This window comes from Symphalangus syndactylus, chromosome X (assembly GCF_028878055.3).
Source record: "Symphalangus syndactylus isolate Jambi chromosome X, NHGRI_mSymSyn1-v2.1_pri, whole genome shotgun sequence".
Lineage (NCBI taxonomy): Eukaryota > Metazoa > Chordata > Mammalia > Primates > Hylobatidae > Symphalangus > Symphalangus syndactylus.
This window is the reverse complement of record NC_072447.2, coordinates 81,003,660-81,012,587: the sequence shown is the minus strand read 5'-3', so window position 1 is coordinate 81,012,587 and position 8,928 is coordinate 81,003,660. Positions and strand designations below refer to the sequence as shown.

The 8,928-nt window shown below is 44.0% G+C and overlaps 1 pseudogene; it reads right to left on the bottom strand.

The window, feature by feature from the left end:
• Positions 1-343: 343 nt before the first annotated feature.
• LOC129475338 (large ribosomal subunit protein uL30-like) lies at positions 344-1,085 on the bottom strand (annotated as a pseudogene).
• Positions 1,086-8,928: the final 7,843 nt, after the last annotated feature.

The window sequence follows — 8,928 nt, the reverse complement described above, 5'->3', positions numbered from 1 at the left end:
TGGGTAGAGTTTTATGATAGCCTCTGTTCTCTTTCCTCAGCTGCAATGGGAATGCATTAGTATGCTCAAGGTAAAAAGTTTTATTAATTTTAAAGATTTTTTAATTTGCCTTTAGTTTTTTAACATTTTACTTGGTTGTGTCTAGGTGTGGGTATTATGTATTTATCCTGCTTGAATTGTGTAGGGATTCTTTAATCTGTGGCTTTTTATCTTCTTTTAATTTTGACAATTCTTAACCATTGTTTTCTCCAAATCTGCTTCTCTCCTCTTCTTTTTCTTCTATCTTTTTGGATATACATTATACATAGACTTTTCCTGCTCTGTCCACTATGTATCTTGCTGCTCTTTTTGATACATCTTTTTTCAGTTTGAAAGCATTCATTGTTTATTAACTGACTGGATTACAGAAACTATTGTGGTGGACATCTTAGTTCATCCATCTAATAGGCCTGTTGTTCTGCTCTTTGCTGTTGGTCATCTCCACTTTCTACAAAATGGATGGTCTTTTTCTTCATTCCACCTCATAGAGAGAATAATTTGAAGGACCAAAAGAAGTCATTTGCTTCTTTGAAGCATTTTCTGACAGTATAGATCTCATGAATCAGATCTGCCATGCAGATGATGCTATATTTACCAAGAGACCAAGCAATCAAAGTGTTATTTGTCAAGGCAATTTGCTTCTTAGTGATTTTGCCATAACCACACTTGTAGATTAGTTTATTTACTGACTTCAGGTTTGGGTACCCCTATGCAATATATGGTTCTACAATCTTCAGCATGTTAATTGAAGCCCTGTTGAGCTTAACAAAGTTTCCATTGAAGATCCGACAAAGGTGAAGAAACTGCAACACCTTTTGGACCTTTGGGCTCACACCATTGATACCTATGATCCTAATGACAAGTGCCAATTTGGGTTCTGCAGGTTGGTAGACGTTGCCAGCTTTTCTTGCCATCCTAGCCATTCAAATCTCAGTTCTGTACATCTGCCTATATTACTTGTGATAGTGCTTAGCTTTTTCATATATAAGCTTCCTCCTTGCCTTTAGAAGCATCTTTTGGGAAACTTTTCTCTGGTGCTTGATCTTCAGTTCTGTGAAATTTCTTCTCTTTTTCTTAAAGCTTTCTGGCACAGCAGGAACCTTATTCTTCTCTTCAACACCCTCCATAGTTCCAGCCAGAAAAGAGTTCATCCCTTTGTCTCTCAGAGTTTTATTCTTGATATTTTTTTCTGCCTTACTCTGTGATTATTTCCATTATTTATTGTTTTTCTTCATATTTGATCATGTCATCTTTTTCTTCAAATGCCTTATTACTTTATTGAGTGCTGAACACTGTAGATGATAAGTTATAGAGATAACTTCAGGCCAAGCATAATGTTGTCTTCATTCAGAGAGGGTTTATATTTCCTTATATGTAATAGCTAGTGCCCCTAGAGATAAAATAGATTATATGTATTCAATCATAGTTTCAGAGAGTTCCCATCTGAGCTTAAGTTCATGTGAGGAATAGGATATTTCCTGTTCATTCTTATTTTTGCAATCAATTCAAAGCCTAAAGTATTTACCAGCACTTTACTCACATTGGTAGTACCTAAACTCTAATCTTTTTGTACAATCCCAATGAGTGTATAAAAATTTCTGCTCAGCTCCTTAGGCTGTTAGCAATCTCTTTTACCACAATTTATTTATTCATACACCTGTGGCTATACATTTGCTTTTCTTCCACTTGTGTTTTGCTATTACAAAAGAAGATATATGAACTTATTCTTAAAAGTTGTATATTATAGAAAATATTAATCACATACCGTGTTAGCCAATTTGCATTGCTGTAGTGGAATACCCGAGACTTGGTAATTTATACAGAAAAGAGATTGAATTGGCCATGGTTTTGCAGGCTGTACAGGAAGCATGGTTCTGGCATCTGCATAGCTTCTTGTGAGGTCTCAGGGAGGTTTCACTCATGGCAGAAGGTGAAGCAGGATGTATTAGTCTGTTCTTATATTGCTATAAAGAAATACCTGAAACTGGGTAATTTATAAAGAAAGGAGGTTTAACAGGCTTATGGTTCTACAGGCTGTACAGGATGCATAAGGCTTCTGCTTTTGGGGAGGCCTCAGGAAGCTTCCAATCATGGTGCGAGGCAAAGGAGGAGCAAGGCATCTGATGTGGCAGGAAGAGGAAGAAGGGAGAGAGCTGGGGGGAGGTGCTACACACTTTCAAACAACCAGGTTATATGAGAACTCACTCACTATCATGAGAATAGCACCAAGGGTATGGAGCTAAACCATTCATAAAAAATCTATCCCCATAATACAGTCACCTCCCACCAGGCCCCACCTCTAACACTGGGGATTACAATTGAACATGAGATTTGGGTGGGGACAGAGATGCAAACCATATCGTGGAAGTAACATGTCACATAGCAAGAACAGGAGCAAGATAGAGAGGGGAGGTGCCATACTATTTTAAACAATCAGATCTCATATGAACTCAGAGTGAGAATACACTCATTATTGTGAGGATAGGATCAAGGCATTCATGAGGGATCCACTCTTATGACACAAACACCTCCCACCAGGGCTCACTTCCAACATTAGAGATTACATTTCAACATGAGATTTGGAGAGGAAAAATATCCAAACCATATCATTCCACCCCTAGCCCCCAAATCTCATGTTCTTCTCACACTGCAAAATATAATGATTTTCACTCGCATCTGTGTGAAGAGACCACCAAACAGGCTTTGTGTGAGCAAAAAGGCTGTTTATTTCATCTGACCGCAGGTGGGCTGAGTCTGAAAAGAGAGTCAGTGGAGGGAGATAGGGGTGGGGCCATTTTATAAAATTTGGGTAGGTAAAGAAAAATTACAGTCAAAGGGGGTTGTTCTCTGGTGGGCAGGGGTGGGGGGTTCACAAGAGCTGTTGAGCCAGGATGAGCCAGGAGAAGGAATTTCACAAGGTAACATCAGCAATTAAGGCAGGAACAGGCCATTTTCACTTCTTTGTGATTCTTCAGTTACTTCAGGCCATCTGGATGTATACGTACAGGTCACAGGGGATATGATGGCTTAGCTTGGGCTCAGAGGCCTGACATTCCTGTCTTCTTATATTAATAAGAAAAATGAAATAGTGGTAAAGTGTTGGGGCAGTGAAAATTTTTGTGGGTGATATGGAGAGATAATGGGTGACGTTTCTCAGGGCTGCTTTGAGCGGAATTGGGGCAGCATGGGAACCTAGAGTGGGAGAGATTAAGCTGAAGGAAGATTTTGTGGTAAGGGGTGATATTGTGGGGTTGTTAGAAGAAACACTTGTTGTATAGAGTTATTGGTGATGGCGTGGATACGGTTTTGTATGAATTAAAAAACTAAACAGAATAAAAGAAGGAGAAAAACAGGTATTAAAGGACTAAGAATTGGGAGGACCCAGGATATCCAATTAGAGAGTGCCTAAGGAGGTTCAGCATAGCCCTGCCAACAAAGATTATTTATTTACTTTAAGAGTTAAGAGTGGCAGTTTGGGGATAGCACCAGGAGATATCAGCTGTGATGGCTTGGAGAAACAGTGTAAACTGGCAGTGTAAACAAGAGCAGGGCATTTATGAGTAGTTGAGAATGGTGAATAGTATGGCTAGACAGAAGATAGTAGAGATGACAAGTTTTTTGGGGCACAGTCCAAGTTGGTCTTGTGTCTGGAATGAGACTTGGGCCTAATAAAAAGGAGCATCCATACAGGAGCTCAAATGGGCTGTACCCTGCAGCATTCCAAGGACAGGCCCAAATTCTGAGAAGGGAAAGTGGTAAAAGTATTGTCCAGTCCTTTTTAAGTTGGTGGCTGAGCTTGGTGAGGTGTGTTTTTAAAAGACCATCAGTTCACTGAATACCAAGAGCCTGAGAAACTGCTTGGGTGATTTGACTAATAAAGACCGGTCCGTTATCAGACTGTATAGAGGTGGGAAGGCCAAATCGAGGAATTATGTCTGACAGAAGGGAAGAAATGACTGTGGCGGCCTTCTCAGACCCTGTGGAAAAGGCCTCTACCCATCCAGTGAAAGTGTCTACCTAGACCAAGAGGTATTTTAGTTTCCTGACACAGGCATGTGAGTAAAGTCAATTTGCCAGTCCTGGGCAGGGGCAAATCCCGGACCTTGATGTGTAGGGAAGGGAGGGGGCCTGAGAAATTCCTGAGTAGTAGTAGAATAGCAGATGGAACACTGAGAAGTGGTTTCATTGAGGACAGATTTCCACGATGGAAAGGAAATGAGAGATTCTAAGAGGCAGGCTAGCGGCTTGTAACCTACATGGAAGAGATTATGAAATGACAACAGAATAGAATGGGCCTGTGAGGCTGGAAAGAGATATTTTCCTTGATCCAAGAACTATTTCCCTTGTGTGGGAAGAGATTGATAGGTGGAAGTTTCAGTGGAGGAATAGGTGGGAGTGGCCAGATGAGAAGGAGAAAAACTGCTGTAAGGGATAAAAGTTGGAATGCTAGCTGCTTTTTTAGCTACCTTATCAGCATAAGCATTGCCCTGAGCGATGGGATCTGATGCCTTTTGATGGCTGCTTTTTTAGCTACCTTATCAGCATAAGCCTTGTCCTGAGCATGGGATCTGATGCCTTTTGATGGCCTTTAAAGTGAATGACTCCATCTTCCTTTGGAAGTAAAGCGGTTTTGAGAAGCATTTTCATTAAAGAGTCATTAATGATGGAGGACCCTTGCATAGTGAGGAAACCTCTTTCAGCCCATATAACAGCATGGTGGTGCAGGATATGGAAGGCATATTTAGAGTCAGTGTAAATATTGATGTGTAGTCCCTTTGCAAGAGTGAGGGCTCCAGTTAAGGCAATCAGTTTGGCTTGTTGAGAGGTAGTGGAGGGGGGCAGAGCAGTGCCTCAGTGATAGGTGTGGAAGATACTGTAGCATAGCCTGCCTTTGCTGGTGAGTGATGATTAGGCCTGGTGGAATTGCCATCAATAAACTAAGTGTGTTCAGGGTGAGGAACAAGAAAGAAGTAAATATGGGGAAATGGAGTGAATGTCAGGTGGATCAGAGAGATATAGTCATGGGGGTCAGGTGTGGTATCAGGAATAATGTGGGAGGCCGGATTGTAGTCTGGGCCAGGAACAAAGGTAATTGTGGGAGACTCAACAAAGAGCAAGTAAAGCTGAAGGAGCCAGGGAGCAGAAAGTATATGCATCAGGTGGGAGGGAGAAAATAGATTTTGGAAGTTATGAGAACTGTAGAGAGTGAGTTGAGCATAGTTTGTGATTTTGAGGGCCTCTAAAAGTATTAAGGCAGTGGCAGCTGCTGCACACCAACATGAGGGCTAGGCTAAAACAATAAGGTCAAGTTGTTTGGACAGAAAGGCTACAGGGCATGGCCCCGGCTCTTGTGTAAGAATTCTGACCACAGTAACCATGCCTAGGAAGGAAAGGAGTTGTTGTTTTGTAGAAGGGATTGGGGTTTGGGAGATTAGTTGGACATGATCAGCAGGGAGAGCACGTGTGTTTTTATGAAGAATTATGTCGAGATAGGTAATGGATGAGGAAGAAATTTGTGCTTGACTGAAGTATTGGGGGCCGTCTGTGAAGCCTTGAGGCAGTACAGCCCAGGTAATTTGCTGAGCCTGATGGGTGTCAGGGTCAGTCTAAGTGAAAGTGAAAGGAGGCTGGGATGAAGAGTGCAAAAGAATAGTAAAGAAAGCATGTTTGAGATCAGAAGCATATTCTGAGGACAGAATATGAAGAAACAGAATATGAAGAACAGAATATGAAGAAAGCATATTCTGAGAACAGAATAATGGGTTGTGGAGGGAGGTATTGAGGATAGGAGAGTGTATGGGTTTGGCACTATGGAGTGGATAGGGAAGACGATTTGGTTGATAAGGGGCAGATCCTGAACTAACCTGTAAGGCTTGTCTGGTTTTTGGACAGGTAAAATAGGGGAATTGTAAAGAGAGTTTATAGGCTTTAAAAGGCCATGCTGTAACAGGTGAGTGATAACAGACTTTAATCCTTTTAAAACATGCTGTGGGATGGAATATTGGCGTTGAGTGGGGTAAGGGTGATTAGGTTGTAATGGGATAGTAATGGGCATGTGATTTGTTGCCAGGGAGGGAGTAGAGGTATCCCATATTTGTGGGTTAAGGTGGGGAGATACAAGGGGAGGATGTGAAGGAGGCTTCGAACTGGGGAAAAGGGCAGCAGTGAGGTGTGGCTGTAGCCTAGGAATAGTCAGGGAAGCAGATAATTTAGTTAAAATATTTCAGCCTAATAAGGCAACTAGGCAGGTGGAGATAACTAAAAAGGAGTGCATAAAAGAATATTGTCCAAGTTGGCTCTAGAGTTGGGGAGTTTTAAGAGGTTTAGAAGCCTGGCCATCAATACCCACAGTAGTTATGGAGGCAAGGGATACAGGCCCTTGAAAAGAAGGTAACATGGAGTGGGTAGCTTCCGTATTGATTATGATTAAGAAGGGGACGGACTTACCCTCCACTGTGAGAGTTACCGGAAGCTTGGCATCTGTGATGGTCAAAGGGGCTTCCAAGGTGATCGGGAAGCATCAGTCTTCAGCCGCTAAGCCAAGAAGATCTGGGAAGGAGTCAGTCAGAGAGCCTTTGGCCAGAGTTCCAGGGGCTCTGGGAGTGGCTCCCAGGTGAGTTGAACAGTCTGATTTTCAGTGGGGTCCTGCACAGATGGGACATGGCTTAGCAAGAATCCTGGGCTGCAGGCATTCCTTGGCCCAGTGGCCAGATTTCCAGAACTTGTAGCAAGCTCCTGGGGGAGGAGGTCCTGGAGGAACCCCTGGCAGCTGCGGTTCAGGTGTTTGGAGTTCTTGTGTGCTGGAGATGTGGCTGGGGTTTGTCTCACAATGGAGGCAAGAAATTGCAACTCAGAAACACACTGCTACTTGGCTGCCTCTACTCTATTATTGTACACCTTGAAGGCGAGGTTAATTAAGTCCTGTTGTGGAGTTTGAGGGCTGGAATTTAATTTTTGGAGCTTTATTCTAATTTCAGGAGCTGACTGGGTGATAAAATGCATATTTAGAATGAGACAGCCTTCTGACCCTTCAGGGTCTAGGGCTGTAAACAGTCTAAGGGTTGCTGCCAAATGGGCCATGAACTGGGCTAGGTTTTTCATATTTGATGAAAAAGAGCCTAAACACTAACTGATTTCGGAGAGGTCAGATAAAGAAAAAGGAGCATTAACCTTGATTATGCCTTTAGCTCCAGCCAACTTTTTAAGAGGAAATTGCTGGGCAGGTGGGGGAGGGCTAGTTGCGGAATGAAACTGTAAGCCAGACCGGGTGTGAGGAGGGGAGGTGATAAAATGATTATAGGGTGGGGGAGCAGAGGCTGAGGAAGAATTGGGACCTAGCTCGGCCTGGTGAGGAGCAGCTTAGGGGGTAGGGGAGAGGTCAGATGGGTCCGTAGAAAAGGAAGATTGGAAAGACTCAGCGATGCTTGGGGTTGGGACTGAGGGGACAGGCGGGAGGGAAAGAATGAAGATTTGGGATGAGTTTCATTGGGAACAGAGACTAGGGAGGGACCGATATGTAAAAGAATGCCTGGACGTCAGGCACCTCAGACCGTTTGCCCATTTTACGACAAGAATTATTTAGGTCTTGTAGGATGGAGAGATCGAAAGTGCCATTTTCTGGCCATTTAGAGCCATTATCGAGTTTGCATTGGGGTTAAGCAGCATTGCAGAAGAAAATAAGTCATTTAGGTTTTAGGTCAGGTGTGAGTTGAAGAGGTTTTAAGTTCTCGAGAACACAGGCTAAGGGAGAAGAAGGAGGAATGGAGGGTGGAAGGTTGCCTATAATGAAGGAGGCAAGTCCAGAGAAAAGAGAGGGTAGAGACACGGAGAGAAGGGGTGGGGGGTGCTTGCCTCCCTGGAAAGTGGAGAGAAAAGAGAGGGTAGAGACACAGAGAGAAGGGGTGGGGGGGTGCTTGTCCCCCAGGAAAGTGGAGAAGGGGTGGGGAAATGGAAAGAAGGGGTGGGGGGTGCTTGCCCCCCAGGAAAGTGGAGAAGGGGTGGGAGGTGCTTGCCCACCAGGAAAGTGGAAAATTGGTGGAGACATGGAGAGAAGGGGTTGGGGGTGGTGCTTGCCCCCCAGAAAAGCGGTGCTTGCTGCTAAGGGTGAAGGACCAAGGCAGGCATCCCTGCATGGTCAGACACCTCTGAAACATGGGTGAATAATCAAGCAGGTGTCCCCGTGTGATTAAACACCAAGGGAAGACTGTCTTCCCGAGTCTGTGACTGGTGCCAGTTTTGGGTTCATGGATAAAATGCATCTCCTGTCTCTACCAGAAAAGGAAAGGAACTGAAATTAAGAGAAGGGAGAGACTGAAGTGTGGGCCAAGATTGAAAGGAGAAAGAGGTTGAGGGATAGAGAGGTTGGAGAAGAGAGTAAAAAGAGGCTGCTTACCTGATTTAAAATTGGCGAGATGTTCCTTGGGCTGCTTGGTCTGAGGACCCGTGGTCGTAGGTGGATCTTTCTCATGGAGCAAAGAGCAGGAGGACAGGGGATTGATCTCCCAAGGGAGGTCCCCCAATCTGAGTCACGGCACCAAATTTCACTCGTGTCTGTGTGAAGAGACCACCAAACAGGCTTTGTGTGAGCAACAAGGCTGTTTATTTCACCTGGGTGCAGGCGGGCTGAGTCCGAAAAGAGAGTCAGGGAAGGGAGATGGGGTGGGGCCATTTTATAAGATTTGGGTAGGTAAAGGAAAACTACAGTCAAGGCTGGGCGCGGTGGCTCATGCCTGTAATCCCAGCACTTTAGGAGGCCGAGGTGGGTGGATCAAGAGGTCAGTTCGAGACCAGCCTGACCAACATAGTGAAACCCCATCTTTACTAAAAATACACACACACACACACAAATTAGCCAGGCATGGTGGCAGGCACCTATAGTCCCAGCTACTT